We start from the raw sequence: 20,899 nt of genomic DNA, 5'->3' as shown, positions 1-20,899 counted from the left end.
AGGCAAGAATATATAATGGGAAAAAAGACAGTCTCTTCAGTAGTGCTGGGAAAACAGCATGTTTGCAAAAGAATGAAACTGAACCAATTTCTTACTCAACATGGATTAAAGACCTAAATGTATTATCTGAAATCATACGACTCCTTAGAAAAAACATAGACAGCAATCTCTTGGTCATTAGCTTTAGCAATATTTTTCTGCATCTGTCTCCTTAGGCAAGGAAAACAAAAGCAAAAATAAACAATTGGGACTACATCAAACTAAAAGCTTTTGTATAGTAAAGGAAGCCATCAACCAAATAAAAAGCAATTCACTAAATGGGAAAAATATGTACAAATGAAATAGCCTATAAGGGGTTATTATCCAAAATATAAAAAGAACTCAGAGAACTTAGAACCAAAAAACCCCCAAATAATCTGATTGAAAATGGGCAGAGATCCTGAATTGACATTTTTCCAAGGATGACATACAGATGGCCAAGACACATGAAAGGATGCTCAACATCACCAATCATCAGGGAAATGAAAATCAAAACCACAATAAGGTATCACCTCACACCAGTCAGAAAATATTTTTAAAATAATCAAAGGACAATAAATAACAATTATTGGTGAGAATGTGGAAAAACGGGACCCTTCACATACTGTGGGTGGGGGAATGCAAATTAGTACAGCCACTATGTAAAACTTCCAGTCTGGAGATTCCTCGAAAACTTAAAAACAAAAATACCATATGACCTATAATTCCACTTCTAGATATTTGCCCAAAGAAAACAAAAACACTAATTCAAAAAGATATATGTACCCCCAAGTCTACTGCAGCATTATTTACAATAGCCAAGAGATGGAGACAACCAAAGTATCCATCAATAGATGAACAAATAACAAAGATGGAGTGTATATACACAATGCAATATTACTCAGCCATAATAATGAATGAAATCTTGCAATTTGTGACAAGATGGATGGACCTAGAGAATATTATGCTAAGTGAAATAAGTCGGACAGAAAAAACAAATGCCATAAGATTTCACTTATATGTGGAATCTAAAAAACAAAACTAATAAACAAACAAAAACAGAAATAGACTCATAAATACAGAGAACAAACTGGTGGTTGCCAGAGGGGAGGGGGATGGGGAGATGGGTAAGAAAATTAAGAGATAAATACTTCCAGTTATAAAATAAATAAATCACAGGGATGAAAAGTACAGCAGAGGGAATATAGTCAATAATAGTGTGTTAACTTTGGTGACAGACAGTAACTATACTTATTGTGATGAGATTTTCATAATGTATATAATTGTTTAATTACTATGTTGTATACCTGAAATTAATATAATATTGTATATCAACTATACTTCAATAAAAAGCATGTAATGAATAAAATTACTATATGTAAAACAACAACAACAAACATTTATTATTTCACAGTTTTCTGTGGGTCAGGGATTCAAACACAGCTTAGCTGGATGCCTCTGGCTCAGGGTCTCTCATAAGGCTGTACTCAATGGGTCAAGGTGGACTGCTGTCATATCAAAGCTTGACTGAAAGATGATCCACTTTCAAGCTCACTCATGTGGCTATTGGCAGTCCTCAAGACCTCACTGCCTTTTGGCCAGAGTTCCTTGCCACATGGGCCTCTCTGTAGGGCAGCTCACAACATGGGAACTGTCTTCTGTTGGAGCAAGTGATGGGAGAGAGGGCACCTGAAACAGAAGCCAAATCTTTTTGTAACCTAATCTCAGAAATGATATCTCATCACTTCTCCTATATTCTATTCATTAGAAGTGAGTCCAGCTCACACTCAAAGGGAAGGGATAATAAATGGCTGTGAACACCAGGAGGCAGGAATCATTAAGGACTATTCTAGAGACTAATTACTACTTCATTTCTCCACAGTGTATGTTGAAGTTGAAGTATGCAAACTGACTTGTAAATACGTTGGGAATATTTTCTATGGAGTGATTCTGACAGCCAATCTATTTGATAGAGGCACATAAAACTCTCTAAGCAAGGATATAGTTTCAAGCTCTATAATTTTTATGAAGAGTATTAATATTAATACTAGAATAACTAATACCTCACATATAGACGTATAGATATATATATATTATCTATATACATCTAGACAACTAGTATGCTTTAAAGCTTAGAGTTGTTTATTGAGTGCTTACTCTATGCTAGGCACTTTACTAACCAATCCACAGAAGTCAGTGCAAAGTGGGCATCGTTATTCCCACTTTACTAAAGAGGAAACTCAGAGAGCTTAAATGAAGTACTCAGGATTGCACAGCTAGAAAACTGGGCAACTGGGGTTTAAATATAAATCAAAAGCCCATCCTATATGTAGCCCTCACACTGTCCAGAAATTCAGTTTTGAATAGACTTTCATCTAGCTTCTGTCAAAAATGAATTTAGGCCAAATTCTATTATAATAATAGACTATGGTGGCAAATGTATTCCCTGGTTGATAAAAAGAATCAACTTGGGGGCTTTAAAATATACATAGCTGTGTAAGTCCTAATCCAAGATCTAGTGAATCAGTATTTCTGGGAATAACTTCAATACATATATGTTTTATATTTTATAATTTAAAACATTCCCCAGATAATACTTATGGTACAGGTTTGGGAAGTGCTGGTTTAAGGTTTATATTAATGATTCACTCCACTAAATTAATATTTCTAAAAATATGGTCTATAGAGCCAAAGCCCACTAAATAAAAATCTTTCAACAAGAAGTCCTAGAGGAGGAGGAGTCCAAGATGGTGGAGGAGTAGGAGACCTTAGTTTTGTCTGGTCCCAGGAATTCAGCTAGATAACTATAAAATCATTCTGAACACCTGCATACTCAACTGGAGATCTAAGAAAAAAATTGCTGTAACTCTACAAATAGAAAGTGACCATTTTCTGCAAGAAGGACAAGACAGAAAAACTCACCTCAAAAAAGAGAACAAGAGGCAATCCTGACTGCCAGGGACCTAATCAGTAAGGATATAAATGTCATAATTAGAGTTCAGAATAATGATTATAAATATCCTAGCTGGACTTGAAAAAAACCATAGGAGACACGAGAGAATCCCTTTCTGGAGAAATAAAAGAACTAAAATCTAATCAAGTCAAAATCAAAAAGGCTATTACTGAGATGCAATCAAAAATGTAGGCTCTAACTGCTAGGATAAATGAGGCAGAAGAGACAATTAGTGATATAAAAGACAAAATGATGGAGAATAAATAAGCTGAGAAAAATAGAGATAAACAACCACTGGACCACAAGAGAAGAATTTGAGAGATAAGTGATACCATAAAACAAAACAATATTAGAATAATTGGGATCCCAGAAGAAGAGGAAAGGGGAGGGGGTGGAAGAGAAAGTATTTTGGAGCAAATTATAGCAGAGAACCTCCCTAATCTGGAGAAGGAAACAAGCATTCAAGTGCAGGAGGCACAGAGAACCCCATTAAACTCAATAAAAGTAGGTCAACGCCTTGACATACAATAGTGAAACTTGCAAATCTCAGAGACAAAGAAAATCCTGAAAGCAGCTCGGAACAAGAGGTTCATAACCTACAAGGGTAGAAATACTAGACTGGCAGAAGACCTATCCACAGAGACCTGGCAGGCCAGAAAGGACTGGCATGATATATTCAGGGAGCTAAGTGGGAAAAATATGCAGCCAAGAATACTTTATCCAGCTAGGATGTCATTCAAAATAGGAGAGAGAAAAGCCTTCCAAGACAAACAGAAATTAAAAGAATTTGTGATCACTAAACCAGCCCTGCAAGAAATATTAAAGGTGATCCTTTAAGCAAAGAGAGAGCCTAAAAGTAACACAGGCCAGAAAGGAACAGAGGTAACATACAGTAACAGTCACCTTACAGGCAATACAATGGCACTAAATTCATATTTTTCAATTGTTACTCTGAATGTAAATGGGCTAAATGCCCCAATCAAAAGACACTGGGTATCAGACGGGATAAAAAACAAGACCCATTAACATGCTGTCTGCAAAAGACTCATTTTAGACCCAAAGACACCTCCAGATTGAAAGTGAGGGGGTGGAAAATCATTTATCATGCTAATGGACATCAAAAGAAAGCTGAGGTAGCAATCTTTATATCAGACAAAATAGATTTTAAACCAAAGACTGTAATAAGAGATGAGGAAGGACACTATATAATAATTAAAGGGTCTATCTAACAAGATTTAACAATTGTAAATATTTATGCCCCTAACATGGGAGCAGAAAATTGTATAAACCAATTAATAACAAAATTAAAGAAATACATCGAATAATAATACAATAACAGTAGGGGACTTTAACACCCTATTCACTGCAATGGACAGATCAACAACAAGCAACAGAATACATATTCTTCTTAAGTGCACATGGAACATTCTCCAGAACTGATCACATACTGGGTCGCAAATCAGGTCTCAACCAGGTCCAAAAGATTGGGATCATTCCCTGCATATTTTGAGACAACCATGCTTTGAAACTGGAACTCAATCACAAGAGGAAAGTCGGAAAGAACTCAAATACACGGAGGCTAAAGAGCATCCTACTAAAGAATCAATGGGTCAACCAGGAAATTAAAGAAGAATTTAAAAAACTCATGGAAAAAAAAATGAAAATGAAAACACAACTGTTCAAAACCTTTGGGATGCAGCAAAGGCAGTCCTAAGAGGGAAGTATATAGCAATACTATCTGGCTTTCTCCAGAAACAAGAAAGTTCTCAAGTATACAACCTAATCTTACATCTAAAGGAGCTGGAGAAAGAACAGCAAATAAAGCCTAAACCCAGAAGAAGAGAATTAATAAAGATTAGAGCATAGGGGTGCCTGGGTGGCTCAGTCATTAAGTGTCTGCCTTCAGCTCAGGTCATGATCCTATGGTCCTGGGATCAAGCCCCGCATTGGGCTCCCTGCTCAGCAGGAAGCCTGCTTCTCCCTCTCCCACTTCCCCTGCTTGTGTTCCCTCTCTCGCTGTCTCTTTCTCTATCAAAAAAATAAATAAAAAATCTTAAAAAAAAGATTAGAGCAGAAATTAATGAAATAGAAACCAAAAGAACAGTAGAACCAAGCAACAAAACTAGGAGCTGGTTCTTCAAAAGAATTAATAAGATTGATAAACCCCTGGCCAGACTTATCCAAAAAAAGAGAGAGAGAGAGAGAGAGAGGGAGAGAGAGAAAGACCCAAATAAATAAAATTATGAATGAAAGAGGAGAGATCACAACCAACACCAAAGAAATACAATTATAAGAACATACTATGAGCAACTATATGCCAACAAATTAGGCAATCTGGAAGAAACAGATGCATTCCTAGAGATGTACAAACTACTGAAACTGAAACAGGAAGAAACAGAAAACCTGAACAGACCCATAACTAGCAAGGAAATTGAAGCAGTCATCAAAAATCTCCCAAAAAACAAGAGTCCAGGGCCAGATGGTTTCCCAGGAGAATTATAGCCAACATTTAAAGAAGAATTAATACCTATTCTTCTGAAAGTGTTTCACAAAATAGAAATGGAAGGAAAACTTCCAAACTCTTTCTATGTGGGCAGCATTACTTTGATCCCCAAACCAAAGACCTCACAAAAAAGAATTACAGACCAATATCCCTGATGAACATGAATGCAAAAATTCTCACCAAGACACCAGCCAACAGGATGCAACAGTACATTAAAAGGATTATTCACCATGACCAGATGGGATCTATTCCTGGGCTGCAAGGGTGGTTCAACATCCACAAATCAATCAATGTGATACACTACATAAATAAAATAAAGGACAAGAACCATATGATTCTCTCAATAGATGCAGAAAAAGCATTTGACAATGTACAGTATCCTTTCTTGATTAAAACTCTCCATAGCATAGGGATAGAGGGAACATACCTCAACATCCTAAAAGCCAACTATGAAAAGCCCACAACGAATATTATTCTCAACAGGAACATCACAAGTATGCCCACTCTCACCAGTGTTGTTCAACATAGTACCAGAAGTCCTAGCCTCAGCAATCAGACAACAAAAAGAAATAAAATGCATCCAAATTGTCAAAGAAGTCAAACTCTCACACTTCACAGATGACATGATACTATATGTGGAAAACCCAAAAGACTCCACCCCAAAACTGCTAGAACTCACACAGGAATTCAGCAAAGTGGCAGGATATAAAATCAATGCACAGAAATCAGTTGCATTTCTATACACTAACAATGAAACAGACGAAAGAGAAATTAAGGAGTCAATCCCATTTATAATTGCACTAAAAACCATAAAATACCTAGGAATAAACCCAACCAGAGAGGCAAAGGATTTGTACTCAAAAAACTACAGAATACTCAGGAAACAAATTGAGGAAGACACAAAGAAATGGAAAAATCCATGCACATGGATTGGAAGAACAAATATTGTTAAAATGTCTATGCTACCTAGAGCAATCTATACATTCAATGCAATCCCTATCAAAATACCATCAACTTTTTTCACAGAGCTGGAATAAATAATCCTAAAATTTATATGGAAGCAGAAAAAAGACCTCGAATAGCCAAAGGAATGTTGAAAAGAAAACCAAAGCTGGTGGCATCACAATGCCAGACTTCAAGCTCTATTACAAAGTTGTAATCATCAAGACAGTATGGTACTGGCACAAAAGCAGACACATAGACCAACAGAACAGAAAAGAGAACCCAGAAATGGTCCCTCAACTCTATGGTCAACTAAACTTCGACAAAACAGGAAAGAATATCCAATGGAAAAAAGACAGTCTCTTCCACAAATGATTTTGGGAAAATCAGACAGCCAAATGCAGAAGAATGAAACTGGACCATTTTCTTATACCATACACAAAAATAGACTCAAAATGGACAAAAGACCTAAATGTGAGACAGGAATCCACCAAAATTCTAGAGGAGAACATAGGCAGCAACCTCTTCGACCTCGGCTGCAGCAACTTCTTGCTAGACACACTTCCAAAGGCAAGGGAAACAAAGGCAAAAATGAACTATTGGGACTTGCATAGAAAGGAAAGCTTTTGCACAGAAAGGAAATAGTCAACAAAACCAAAAGACAACCAATAGAATGGGAGAAGGTATTTGCAAATGTCTCATCAGATAAAGGGCTAATATCCAGTATCTATAAATAACTTATCAAACTCAACACCCAAAGAACAAATAATCCAATCAGGAAATGGGCAGAAGACATAACAGACATTTCTGCAAAGAAGAGATCCAAATGGTCAACAGACATATGAAAAACTGTTCAACAATTTTTCACTTGGCATCAGGGACATACAAATCAAAACCACAATGAGATACCACCGCACACCAGTCAGAATGGCTAAAATTAACAAGTCAGGAAACGACAGATATTGGTGAGGATGCAGAGAAAGGGGAAACCTCTTATACTACTGGTGGGAATGCAAGCTGGTGCAGCCACTCTGGAAAACAGTACGGAGGTTCCTCAAAAAGTTGAAAACAAAGCTACCCCAGGACCCAGCAATTACACTACTAGGTATTTACCCCAAAGATACAAATATAGTGATCTGAAGGGGCACCTGCACCTCAATGTTTATAGCAGCAATGTCCATAATAGCCAAACTAGGAAAGAGCCCAGATGTCCATCGACAGATGAATGGGTAAGAAGATGGGGTGCATGTATATATGTATATACACACACACACAATGAAATACTACTCAGCCATCAAGAAAATGACATCTTGCCATTTACAACAACATGGATGGACCTAGAGCATACTAGGCTAAGCAAAATAAATCAATCAGAGAAAGATAATTATCATATGATCTCACTATATGTGGAATTTAAGAAATAAAACAGGAGCATAGGTGAAGGGAGGGGAAAATAAAACAAGATGAAATCAGAGAGAGAGACAAACCATAAAAAACTCTTAATCACAGAAAACAAACTGAGGGTTACTGGAGGGGGGTGGGGTGGGGGGATGGGGAACTGGGTGATGGACATTAAGGAGAGCACGTCATGTAATGGACACTGGGTATTATATAAGACTGATGAATCACTGAACTCTACCTCTGAAGCTAATAGTATGTTGTATGTTAATTAATTGAGTTTAAATTTTAAAATAATCTAAAAAACAAAACCCCAAGAAGTTAGAATTGTATCTTAAACAAGCTCCTTGGGTGAATCTTATGTATACTAAAGTTCAAGAACTATCACTATACGCTTACTAAGTTCTACCCTTAAAATATCTTACTTTGGCTCTCTAGTATTTTTATAACTGACAAACTAATCTTGAGTTTTTGTCTTTGTGGAAGATCCAAAAACAATAACAAAATAAAAAACAGAGAACACTTCAACATCTTTGAAAAATTATCATTTTCTATCAATATTCTACCGATTGTGACTTAAGAGCCAAGTAGCTGAAAGATAACTTTAATGCTTAGTTATATCAATTATACCTGGTTTCCAGTATAATTACTGTTCCTTTTTCTACATCACAGTTTCTCTATCTTGACACTACTGATGTTTTGGGGCAGATAATTCTTTGTTGGGGAAGGAGGAGGAGTTGTCCTGTGCGCTGCAGGACATCTAGCAGCATTCCTGGCCTCTACCTACTACATACGAGTAGCAATCCACCTGCCCAGCTCCCCTCACTCCAACTCCAACAACCAAAAAATTCTTCAGACTTTGCCAAATGTCCCCTGGAGGACAAACTGCCCACTGCACTACATGATTGTTTACCTCTTCTGACTTACTTCACACTTCACAGTCTCACGTAAGTATTTTAGTTATGAACCACTTCAACTGTTCATGGAAGTACAGTTGTGAATTACAAACACATTTGAACATTACAACTTTATGATAAGTTAATTAATATATTAATATTCAGAAACTGATTGAGTCTTTATATAATTATCAACAGATTCCAAAGTAGTTTAACAGATCCTTCACTTCAATACAACTTTTTGAGATCTGTAAAACGACCTGCCACCCTGAGCTTGTTTCCTTGTCTAACAATTGAGCTAGCATTATCAACAATTCTTCAAAACCGTATCATAGTTCTTTAGTGCATGATACTATCTGTGGACACTACACAAGTAACAAATTATACAGAACTGGGCAAGTGAAGGGGAGGGGAACAGAACCATAGCATTAACATTTGTCCTTCACTATATTTGTCTTTTTATCCACTATTTAGGAAAATGTCATAAGAAAGCTTTTTATAGCTCTGTGTTTAATGTTGGATCCAGATAAGTATTGGTCTAGGAGAATAAGTATTTATTTGTAGTATCTGATACCTAGTTAATCTTAGATTTCAGAGCTAGTTCTCATTAAAATCACTAGCATTTCTATTTACACTTTTTTTTTCTGTCTGTTGACACTCTGTAAATAAATATTTAGACACCAACTGGCTGTATCTACAGGCCTTCAAATGGGAGGATAAAAAAAATGAAAAATACATCATGTAGCTGTTTCCTAAATTTGCATGTTTTGTTCTATGTTAACAATGCTAATTAAAACCAAACAGAACAAATAAAAACTAACAGAAGCTCCATTTTCCTATGTATTCACATAAAAAAAGGCTTGAGAAACTTAGAAAAATTTAAGGACATCTCCTGCTTATATAAATCAGAAATATGTATTTGATTAAAATTCATCTTTTTTTAATTTCTAACAGAGATATGCTGTTATGGCACATGTAGGATTCTGGTATTCATTATAGCTATACTTCTTTACATAATTATAAGGCCACTGAAAATAAAATAGTTTACTTTCATTCAATTAACACTAATTAAGCATATATATTATGCAGATGTTGTGCCAGGTGCCAGGAAAGACTAAGATGAATAATCATGGTCGCTGCCCCTGGGGAGCTCACAGTTCATGAGGGAAACAGAGTTACGTGACTAATGGTAGTACCAAGTGATAAGAGATACATACTGTGCCATGTGAACACAGGCCACGGACTGGGAGACCAGCAAGCAGTTGTGCAGTGTGGCTGGAGGTCACAGTGCAGAGTGGGAGGATGTAAGAGAAGATGGCTATAACGGTGGTTTTCTTTTTAGTTACATTCTGGAGTTATACAAAAGCTAGGTTAGTACTTTTTTGCTACTTTTTATTAAAACAAGATAAATCAGGTTGTTGTTGGTTTGTTTATCTTAACTCAAGTCTGGCCAGTGGTATAATTTACCAATAAAATTACCAAGTCAAAAATAATTTCTCTAGTTATTTAATACTTTTGGTTTCAACTGCAAACTCCTTTCTCCTACTATTATACAACTTTCACTAGTGTTACAAAAAAACTAAAACAAAAGCTTGAAATGAAATATGTGGAAGATTTTGTATCATAAACTTCATCAATTTGGATATGTTCTATTTGCTTGAAAGTCATGTCAAGCATAGATTTAGTACTCCATGTTTTAACCAATCGAAGCCAACTCATCATTTCCCCCTCCCTGCTGGAATGGTGGCTGAGGGTTTGAGTCTATCTTCAGAAAAGTACATTAAATATAATAAAACCCAAGCCAAAAATGTTGTCACACTAGCCTAATGGGGTGCTCAGGATGTACGTAAATATATCAAGCCAAGGGTATCAGCAGCGCAACAACGTTCACTTCCCTGAGAGTTGCTTCTTTACTCACATGTCCTACCTCCAGGTCAGAATGTTCTGAGTCTCCTGATCTTTCTCCCCTTTCTCTTTGGCAAACCTTCCTCTTAGGAAAAGATCTGACATTTATATCTTGGTATGAATTTAAGCCACTGAATTACTTCTCCCTGCATTACTTATGGATAGCACAAATTTTAGATATTTGTCAGTAGGAAAAGGAGAGTCAGTCAAATAAGTTGTGTTAATCCTGCCCTGTCTCAGTGTTCAGTACAATGTGGAAAGTTAAGAGATTCTTAGTAAATATTTAATGGCTGATTGTTGAATTGCTCATCAAATATTCAAATATTTGAAGCATAGGAAAGCAAAGCATATAATTTTATATTTTCAAATAATGTAGGAAATGGAAGAGTATATTAGACACCTTCTACTTTAGCTTCTACACTTTACAGATTATAGGACATGGCCAGCAAGTGAAGAACCTAGGGTAGCCTTGGGCAACATACCAGGAAACAGAGCTCAGATCTCCTGACCAAAATCCATTACCCCTATGCAATATGCTATTTTCTGCTGAGAAGGCAACATAGTCTCCAGATTGAAAGACTGCAAAAGACTGAAAGTAGATAGAGTTTATACTAGATGCATCTTTGTTGTGCATTTTGATTCTTATGTTATTGTCTCTGGTTATTCTTTACCATAACACCAGTCCAGCCTCAGCCATTGAGACACTCTACAGCATTGTTATCAGCTAATAATTTAAACTCTGACCTTTGTTTTCAGAGACAGTAATCATCCTAATTCTTACGTTCTGTCTGTATTTCATCATACGTGCCTCTTTGTACGTAGATTTGAGTGTATATGATATTCCATCTTCACTAAGAACTTTAAACCCCATCTTTTTCATCAACTCTTCTCAAAATATGTTTTATTTACATTTGTAAACCAAATGTTCCCTGGCCTTACCAGCTTACAACTACAAAATGAAATTACGCTTCTTTAATAACCATACAATGATGACTTAGAACTGGCATTCTATTCATGTGCAGGGAATCCAGTCTCTTACTTGGGAATGTTTATGTTCTCTATGTATCCAAGCTATCTTGGGTCTCATCAGCTTTCTAATCTCTACTCTGCCCAGTGAGTTGCTACTTGCTCTATGCAGGTCACCTCTTGATAGTCAGAATGCAGCATCTCTCAAGCTATTATCCGTTCTCCATGTATTCTCTATGGGAGTGATATTGGGCCACAGGGGTGAAAATTGGTTCTTGGGGGGTGAAAACATCTTACTCATCTTGCTCTTTTAATGTATAAAGCACAGAAATGCATATAGTACATAAACAGATATACATATGGTCTATCTGTGGTATTAAAATTTCATGAGGAGGGAGGTAATTGGGGGAAAAATGCCTAACGAGTTTCCTTAGTGAGTTGATAAGGAAAACAAAAACAAGGTTGAGAAACACTGCTCTAACCTTTCATCCCAAGTATAGAAATAGCCCTTTCCCTTAATTTTTCATAGCCTGAGACCAACCCGCAGGTGTTTACAAGATTTACCAAAAACTTGGGAGGTTATAGAAGATGGATATCCTGGGAGAGTGCTAAATATGGCCCCACTCAGAACAAACCCTCGCTTAGGGCACCTCACAATGTGCCTCTCTGCCAACTTCCTGGTCAGCTTTCTTCTCATCCATGTTACTACCTTCTCTCCAGGAGTTCTAGACATGTCTGTGACTTAGATTTCACATTTCTCCCTTCCAATTTCATTCATTGTCCTGGAGCTGCCACTTTCCAGGGTGAATGACCATGGGAATTCCCACTCCCTCCAGATGTTCAGTGCTCAGTGTGTGACTTTGCCTCATGGCCTCCAAAGGGAAAATTCTCTTGGAATGTCCTAGTCTGATGCAGTACAGTTTTCAAGTCTATGATATCTGGTCTTACATTACTCTAAGATTGTCACATCAACAATTTAATCTAAATTGAGATGAGTCAAGCCCAACCCAATACCCTTTTAGGTTCCTTTTGTCTGATATGAAATCACACTGCTAAGTCTTCCCACTCACCTCAGAGATCATGGCACCCAAACTCTAGTACACACACTCAGAAAACAGTGACAGAATTCCTTAACTTTTTTGCCAAAATACAGCAGTTAGGTAATCTTAGAGACTCTACTATTAATTTGTCTACTATTAATTTGTCTTCCTTTAAATGCCAGAGTCACCTAGCAGAGTTGTCAGCTGCTGGGTAATTATATATGGTTTTACATTATTTCAGATCGAAGTGTACACTGATGTTAAGTAAAGAGTTTCTAGTAGCTTAACCAACTTGTCCCTGTTTGTTTGGGACTTTCTTTATCTTAGCACTGAAAGTCCTGAGTCCCAGGAAACCACTCAATCTTGGGCAAACTAAATTCTAGCTTAGTTCAGTGACTACCTAAAGACCAGTCTAACAAAGGTGATATAACAGCAGCAAGTATTATCTTGATTTTTTTGTAGTGCAGTGTTGAGTTTGCTTCTTGATGCTACATTCTCCCTTACCCTATTTCTCACTATAAAAAGAAAATCTATATAGCAACATCTTTTCCCATACTTAACAAGTTAAATATTTTATCTTATAATCAATATGTGAATACACATATTTAGAAACTGGAAATTTAGATGGTCATTCTGTAACAAGTCTCTAATAGGAGAGGCTATTATTTTTGACAGCTGGAAGTGGTGAATCATCCTATTTGGTAATCACAGTTTGCTGGTTGTCAAGAAAAAACATTTTAAATATTGCATGATACTGCTTAACCCTCTGTCCCTCCTTGTCAATGCCACTGCTGTGTCTCCTGAGAGACCCAATATGTTAGGGCTTGTCCATCGAAAATTAAAGCTGTATAATCTATTACAATGTAAAATAGAAATCAGCTTCATGCTGTGGGTAGCATTGAAACAGGCTTGTTACATTTACAAAGATTGTTCTGATAAGAGCATCCCCAGTTGACCAACATATGGGCACTGATGAGGCTATGTGTCTCTCATTTAATTTATAGTTGGAGCTTCCACCTTTGAGGTTTAACTAGCTTTTAAATGGTACATTTTGCACCTGTTCAGTGTTACTAATCCCTGAGACTATTTTCCTCTTTATCCTGTGGAATTATCCAGAGAGGCCAATTAAGGAAAAAGAGAAAAGAAAAGAAAAAAAGCAATTCAGGGAAATAGAAATGTGCTGCATCCCAGAGGTTACAAGATGGAGCACATGAGGGAAAATGAATTCATCTTTGAACTTGCTACTGTAATTTTAAAAGTAAAGTCTTATATATACAAAGATTGTCACATACTGGAGAAAGGTTTTAATGAGCTTTAAAAATATTATTTTGTAATGTATATAATTTTGATATTTGTGAAGTTCTTACTGTATAAATTAACGACTATTGACAACTCTTCCTTCTCTCCTCTTTCTTCACCAAAAAGAATGGAGTTCAATATTGTGTAACTTCCATGTCAGCTAGAGGGAAGTAGAAGATGCTCTCATTTCTATTTCACAAATGGAGAGACCATAGCACAAAGACATTGTGACATCTCCAGCAATCTTATAATTCGCCAGCAAGCCTGAAATATGATCAAGTTGGAGCTCTTACATCCCTGTGAGCTATCTGGCAGGAAAATGGTCTATCTTTTTCTTTATTTTGTTTTGTTCTGAAAAGTGTAGTTTATTAAGTTTTCAAAAGATTTATTTTCTAGTAGTTTTTTAGGATAATGCTTGAGCACAGTCAGAAACGAAGCCAAAACATCAGGTGTTAGAAGTTCTGTGCAATCTAAACAGGGAAGAAATTAAAATTAAATATAAACTTTAATAAGTGAAGTATTACTGGACTTCCAGAGTTTCAGTTAGAGCAGTTTTTCCTTTTGCTATGTCAAGACTGTGATCTTTTATATTTAGACTGTTTTGAAGGGCTCAAAAGGCAGTCACCCTATCTATGTCCTGATTCAATTACAGTAGTAAATTCTGGTGCTATGGAATTGGATCTGATCAATTACAGAAGATTTTATGTAATTTTTCTACTTGTATTAGATTTCATGGTGCTCTAATTGCTTAATATACTCACATTTCATTAAGATAAAACTATAGTAGATTACTGTAATATTTAATTACTAATCAGAGACTTGACTATATAACGGAGTTCTGACCAAACACACAGGTTGAACCATGTGATTCAACTCAATTCAGTTCCATCTCACAATTTCAGAAGTGCTATAGCTGTGCTACTGCAGTAACCCAATTCTGATGCAGCTTTCCCCTCTTCATAAAGAGCTTAGTCAATAAATTAATAAACTCTACACTCAAAAGTTTAGGCTACTAAGAATTAGGAAAATTATGCAAGTTTTAAAAACATCCAAACTTCTTGAAGTTTTGATATACACCTATTATTTTTAAAGAATAAAAACCATTGCCTCTCCTCCCCACCCTCCAGCCCATACCTCCACTGATTCTTTTAGCAAAAGGAAACGGCAAGAGAGATAAATAAGTTTTATAGTTAAATAAAATTTATTTTGAGACTTTTATATTTTCCTTAAGATTCCATGAAAACATCTTAGTATATTGGGTAGCCTGGATTGGTGATTATTGGTTCATCTTTCTAGTGACTTCATTATTTAAACTCTGCCTGTTCCCAAAAGCATTTGAGTTGGCTCTCAAAAATGCACACAATACAAAAGGATGATAAATCAGGAAACTGAGGAGATACAAAAATGAGAAACATAAATAAAAATCCTAAATAAATAACCAGGAAATGGGTTCAGGGATCCCACCATTAGCTTTTTAATCTCTACACCAGTGCTTCTCAACTCTGTCCATACATTCAGATACTGGGAAGCTTCTAAAAAATACCAATGTCTGCATTCCACCTCAGACCAGTTATATCAGAATTTTGAGGGTAGGGCCCGGGCACTGCTATTTTCAGAAAATTATATAGATTATTCTATCCTGCAACCAGGTTTGAGAATCATTGTCTTATACCAAAAACATAAAAAATAAAATCAAACAAATACCAACCCCCCTCACCACCCCCATTCTTTCCTTTTAAATGTAAAGAAAATTACCAGACTTCCATAGCAACCCATTCTCTTACATTATTACTTTGTTTAATATAAATTGATTTAAATTCTTTTCAATAAAAATTTGTCAAGACTTTGCTTTCAATGTGCTATGACCTTGTGGAAGCAGAAACAAAAACTAAGTAGTCCAAGATGCAGAAGGCATAAATGCTCAATAGTGGTGTAAATACAGAGCTGCAGGGGAGAGAAGTGATTCCTTATAACTGAAGAGGATGATGTGAAAATTACAAAGGACTGCATGGAAGAGGCAGCAGACATTTGTTCCAGGGCTTGAGAACTAAGAAAGAGAGGTTAGAGACAAGATGAAAGTAAATGCCCCTGCAACTGAGAGATGAGTGAGCGGAAGCTTGTGTGTTCCTGTGTGCTGGGAGTCCATGGGTAGGACAGCAGACCCACAAGGCATATGGATAGGAAGTGGCTAAATACATTCACGAGGAGTTCTCATACTACATTCTTTGGAAGATATTTTTTTCAAGGTTGGATGCAGCAGGAAGAAATTTCCCATTTGACTACCCTGGAGTTAAAAATCCTGATGGTATCTTGTGTATGTGGCAAGATAATTAACTGAAGTATTACTTTGTCCTATCATCCCTAAGCTTTTCCATCTCCCTTTTTTTGAAGCAAGTTACTAAGCTTTGTGGTTCCTTATAGTCAGAATTTGAGTAGGATAAAAGGCAGAAAAAGCCCAAAGCAGTCTCTATATGAAAAGCCTTCAGTTGATATTTTGCTAGAATTCCAGAAGATGAGAGGAGAGGGAGCTTGTAGCAGAGCAAAGGGCTCTGAGATGGAGCTGTTACTCTAAGTGAGTAGGCATCTCAGGAAGGGAACCTTGACATAGGGTTTCCAGCATTAGCTAAGATTCTCCTATCTACATGAGTAGGAGTACAGTAAGTCAGGGAACATCAAGGGATTACAGCAGGCAAAAACCATGAGAAGTCAGTAGCAACCAGGATATACTGGACATCAGCAGCCCACTCCCATTTCTAGCTACCACACAAACCTCTGAGAGTCTGGTATGACCAAGGAAGAGGGGACAAAAGGAGAGCCTATAATAACTGGAATAAAATTCTCTACTGCCTGAAGGATGACATAAGGAAAATTGTTCCTGTACACTCAAGTTTGTGGACCTAAATTTGCAAATGCCACAGATATGTGGATACTTGCGTTCGAAAAGGTGGGGGAGAGTTTGAATCAGCTAGGTTCCCACCTTTAGTTATTAGAAGAGCTTTGGAGCTTTTTCTTTCCATTATACAGATGAGATCAAGGCCAGTCAACTTGGTAATTCAATAAGAATATGGGGAACCTGGTTTCAGCTTTAGGCTGACATCACAAAAACCTATTTCCTTAACTTAATTCCTATATCCCCTCCCCAGGAATCTTTATTCTATGCTGCTATTACTAAAACTATATATGCTAATAATAATAAACCAAAGGATAGGAATGCTGTCTGTGGAAGACTTATTCTCTTTCCCTCCCTGACAATTTGAAAAACTCTGATTTAAAAAAGCCTGAACAAGTAAACTGCCCTCGCTTTAAGAGATAACTAGAAGAGAAGAATCCCCAGTATTACCCAGTCTGCTCTTACAGTGTATCTCTGTACATTTTTTTCCTTTTCCTATGACTGCAAATTTTTCTCTGCCATGACTGCTTGTCATTTACTTCATTGTGCTCTGATAAAGGACTGTCATAGCTTTAAAGTAGGCAATTCCACCAAAGTAACCTTCAAAAAAACCCATCCAAAATCAAATGCTTATAGATCTCTGTCTCACTACTCCTTATCTCAAAATGAATATTTGATAAGGAAATTCTTTTGCCATATATTCACTGGGAAGGAAAAATGGATTTCATTTCCATTTGCGAGACAGTATTTTTGATGAACTTTGAGATATTCTGGTACTTTATGCACCTGTCACTTTGTTCAGTCATAGCAGTTTTGTTTCCTAACAACTTGTTCATTGGTATCAAGAGGCCAGTGAGAAGTTGAACTAAATAGGGTAAGAAATTCCTAAATGGTAGTTGCGTTGAAGAGTGGCTTCCTCATAAACCTGCTTCGTAGTGGAGATTCTCAGGAGTAAAGGGGCCTTAAAACCTTTCTTGGTGCCCAATACCGTGTTCCTGTATCTCAATAAAGTGCATTTTAGCAAACTCTGTAAGAGACAGAGACTGGATAGGTATGTTCATTTGGCAATTTCAGAGATAGAGAAATAAGTGTATATATACATATATGTACACATACTTATATATATGGAATATATATATATACTTATATATATATCATATATACATGGAAGAAAATAGATGGCTTGAAGTATAATTACAGAAACATTAGTAGCTTTAACTCTCCATTCTAGGTGGTGAGATTTGGGGCGAGTTTCATATTCCACTATATGTTATTATTTTTCAAGATTCACATTTTTCTAGAATGAATATTTCTAATTTATAATAACAATTTATAAACAAAATAATGACTAAGAGGCATAGAAACATCATTACAGGACGTCTAAAAAGAAAGGGAAAAGTATATAATGACAGTGTGAAAATATCATTAGATACCAATTTAAATAGTATAAAATGTTCCATCAAATACAGGCAATGCCTCTGAGAATCTTGCATGGGGAAGAGGAACAAATATATTGGTACTCAGGAAAGAAACGGTTGGACAATGCAGTGCCAGGGCAGAGCTGACTGAGTTCTTCAAGAAGCTGGAAATAGCTGAAAACACAGCTAGTAGACCCATTTAATCTAGGCTCACCCTCCTCAGGGGAGTAACATACCCTAAAGGGACTAAATGAGGTCAGCCTTCACCAGGTACAATAGCATGGGGGGGGCGGTGTTGGAGTTTCTTGCCATTTCCTTTCTCTCCGCTACTAATCCCAGAAATTCTTTTAAAATATAATGAATTAACTTTATCAGTTTATGTTTTTCCTTATGGGAGAGAAGAGAATCTTGGAGGCCAGATTTGTAACCAGGGTCAGAGAAACACTGATGGGTAAACACTGCACTCTGAGGAAAGCTCAGGGATCTACTGACAAGCCAGTCTGCCTGTGCTCTTTACCCCCACAGGCCATTTCCACCTATTCTGATTAAGGAGCGGTGCAAAGGCACCTTCTGACAGATAGCTTGGTTGTCTTGTTATAAGGAGCTTCATTTTCCAGGAATGAATTATGAAGACTTTTTTTTCCTCTTTTTAGTTATTTTAAAAATATGGCTGTCTCATCTGAAAATGTGTTAATTAAGTTATCATGTATTGCCTTGTTTCTAGTCCTACACATTTGATACGGGCAAATTACTCTTTAGAAGACAGCTTCCAATACTTGGAATAGCAGCTGCAGTGATTCTACCAAGAGTAGGGGCTAGGGGGATTGGGCATAAGGAGTGGGCCTAGCAAGAGAAGAGGAAATGAATGGTTTGATCAAGCTCAAAGGCAGGCAGGATCCCTGCTGTGGCCCTTGGTTGGGTCCACTTCCCTTTCTGTTTGCCTCCTAATCAGACTTGATGCTACCTACCCACTGACCTGTTTCCCCATGACACTCCCAGGTGACCCTTCTACTAAATCTCTGCAGGCTGGACATTGGCTTTTCCCAGCCAAAAGCCAGCCAGAAAAATATTACCTCTATCTCAAAAGGCTGAAATGGAAGCAACAGCTAGAGGTCCTTTGCTCAGTGAGTCGGATATATTCAACTCAATTAAATGACCATTTAGTAGGTTATCTATTGCTTGTAACAGCCCTGGGAGAGTATAGAGATGCAAGAATTGAAACATAGTCTCTGCCCTTGGGTACTTTGGGACCTGTCCTGGGGACAGAGCAACTGTTGTGAAGGATAATAGTACGCACAGCAAGAGAAATGCAGCAATGTGTTATGAAAAAAGGACAATCAGAGAATTTCCCCCTCTGAACTACCTCCACAACACACACCCAGGGTGCTCCTAACAAAGTGAGGGGTGACTTCATGTTCTCTGCATCCCAGTGCCTCATGCAGGTCTGGCAAGCAGTGTTTGCTAAGCCATTATTTAGGAGAAGGGATATGCAGTGGTGTGAAATGAGAGAGCTTATAGTCAGGTGAAGTGCCACTAGAGAAACAGAGATGAGGGCTGGAAAAACATTCTAGTCCAAAAAGAAAAAAAAAAAAAAAACCAACATGTGCAATAGCTCAGAGATATATAATCCCTGCCCAACTTCCTGTACTCATTGACTTCCCCTTTATCCAGGAATTTTGAGGAGGGATTTCTGTACAGGTAGTTGAAAACAAGACTTACCTGGTGAAAATAGCTTAGTTGATCTCCTAACTCTAATGTTGTTCATGAACTTGCATCTGCTTGCTTCTCTCCCTTACTCCCATTCTTCTGGTGAAGAAGCAGAAGGCTAACTGAGGACAAAGCACAAGCTGACACCCCACAACCTCCTTCCTCCTGGATGGGATATGTGTGACATATCCTGGAAGCTCCCAACTGTCTTAATGTTAATGCCTTCCTAGAGGGAAAAACAACCTTAACTTGACAATGGCAAGGCCTCCGGTATCCTGTGAGTCTTCTTTAGTATGTGAAAATCCTTTTGAAACCTCTCTTTTCCTTACCTTCCTCAACTCCCAAGTATATAAGTCAGCGAACCCTCACCACCCTGGGGTAGCCACTCTTTCTGCCCACGGGTCTTGTCCCCATGCTTTAATAAAACCACATTTTTGCACCAAAGACATCTCAAGAATTCTTTCTTGGCTGTTGGCTCTAGACCCCACCCCACCAAACCTCATCTATATTCCAAAACCACATCACTTTCGTATCTAACCTTATGGCTTCTTACTGTGAGCTCCCTACATCATCCTTATGCCTACAGACTAAAGGGATAAGGCACAGGTATGTTACCAGACCACCAAGCTAGTCTAAGCTTTCCTACAAAACAAAGTACTTTCAAGGTGGTCTTTAGAATAACTCTCCTAACTCTCCAGTATTCATCTCTTTCCTGTGACTGGCACAACAGAAGCTCTGAAAGTTGATATGGATACAGCATGACATAAGTATGAGTCACAAATGTTCATTTTCTACTTCATTTTGCCTTGTGAATCACGGTGCCTCTGAAAAATTAAACACCTCCTCTCCCCACCACCTGAACCCTTTAAAGTTTGCAACAAGTCCACATGCATCTCCAACTCTCTACTCTTCAACCCCTCAAATGGAACTTTTCACAATGTTTTGGCTCCCCATTGGATCTGAG

General features: G+C 37.3%; 1 long non-coding RNA gene across 1 annotated transcript; it reads right to left on the bottom strand.

Annotated features, from left to right (window-relative positions):
* Nucleotides 1–1,576: 1,576 nt before the first annotated feature.
* On the bottom strand, nt 1,577–20,625 carry LOC141373860 (uncharacterized). Its single transcript, XR_012380222.1, has 4 exons — nt 20,474–20,625; nt 19,948–20,034; nt 9,928–10,059; nt 1,577–1,707 (listed from the first exon to the last, which is right to left on the bottom strand). It is a non-coding gene; the product is annotated as an uncharacterized lncRNA (long non-coding RNA).
* Between the last annotated feature and the right edge of the window lie 274 nt (nt 20,626–20,899).

The sequence above is a fragment of the Callorhinus ursinus genome, unplaced genomic scaffold (genome assembly GCF_003265705.2).
Source record: "Callorhinus ursinus isolate GAN/ISIS: 27379988/994484 unplaced genomic scaffold, GSC_fseal_2.0 scaffold12, whole genome shotgun sequence".
Classification (NCBI taxonomy): Eukaryota; Metazoa; Chordata; class Mammalia; order Carnivora; family Otariidae; genus Callorhinus; species Callorhinus ursinus.
The sequence above is the reverse complement of the archived record's forward strand: the minus strand, read 5'-3'. Positions and strand labels throughout refer to the sequence as shown.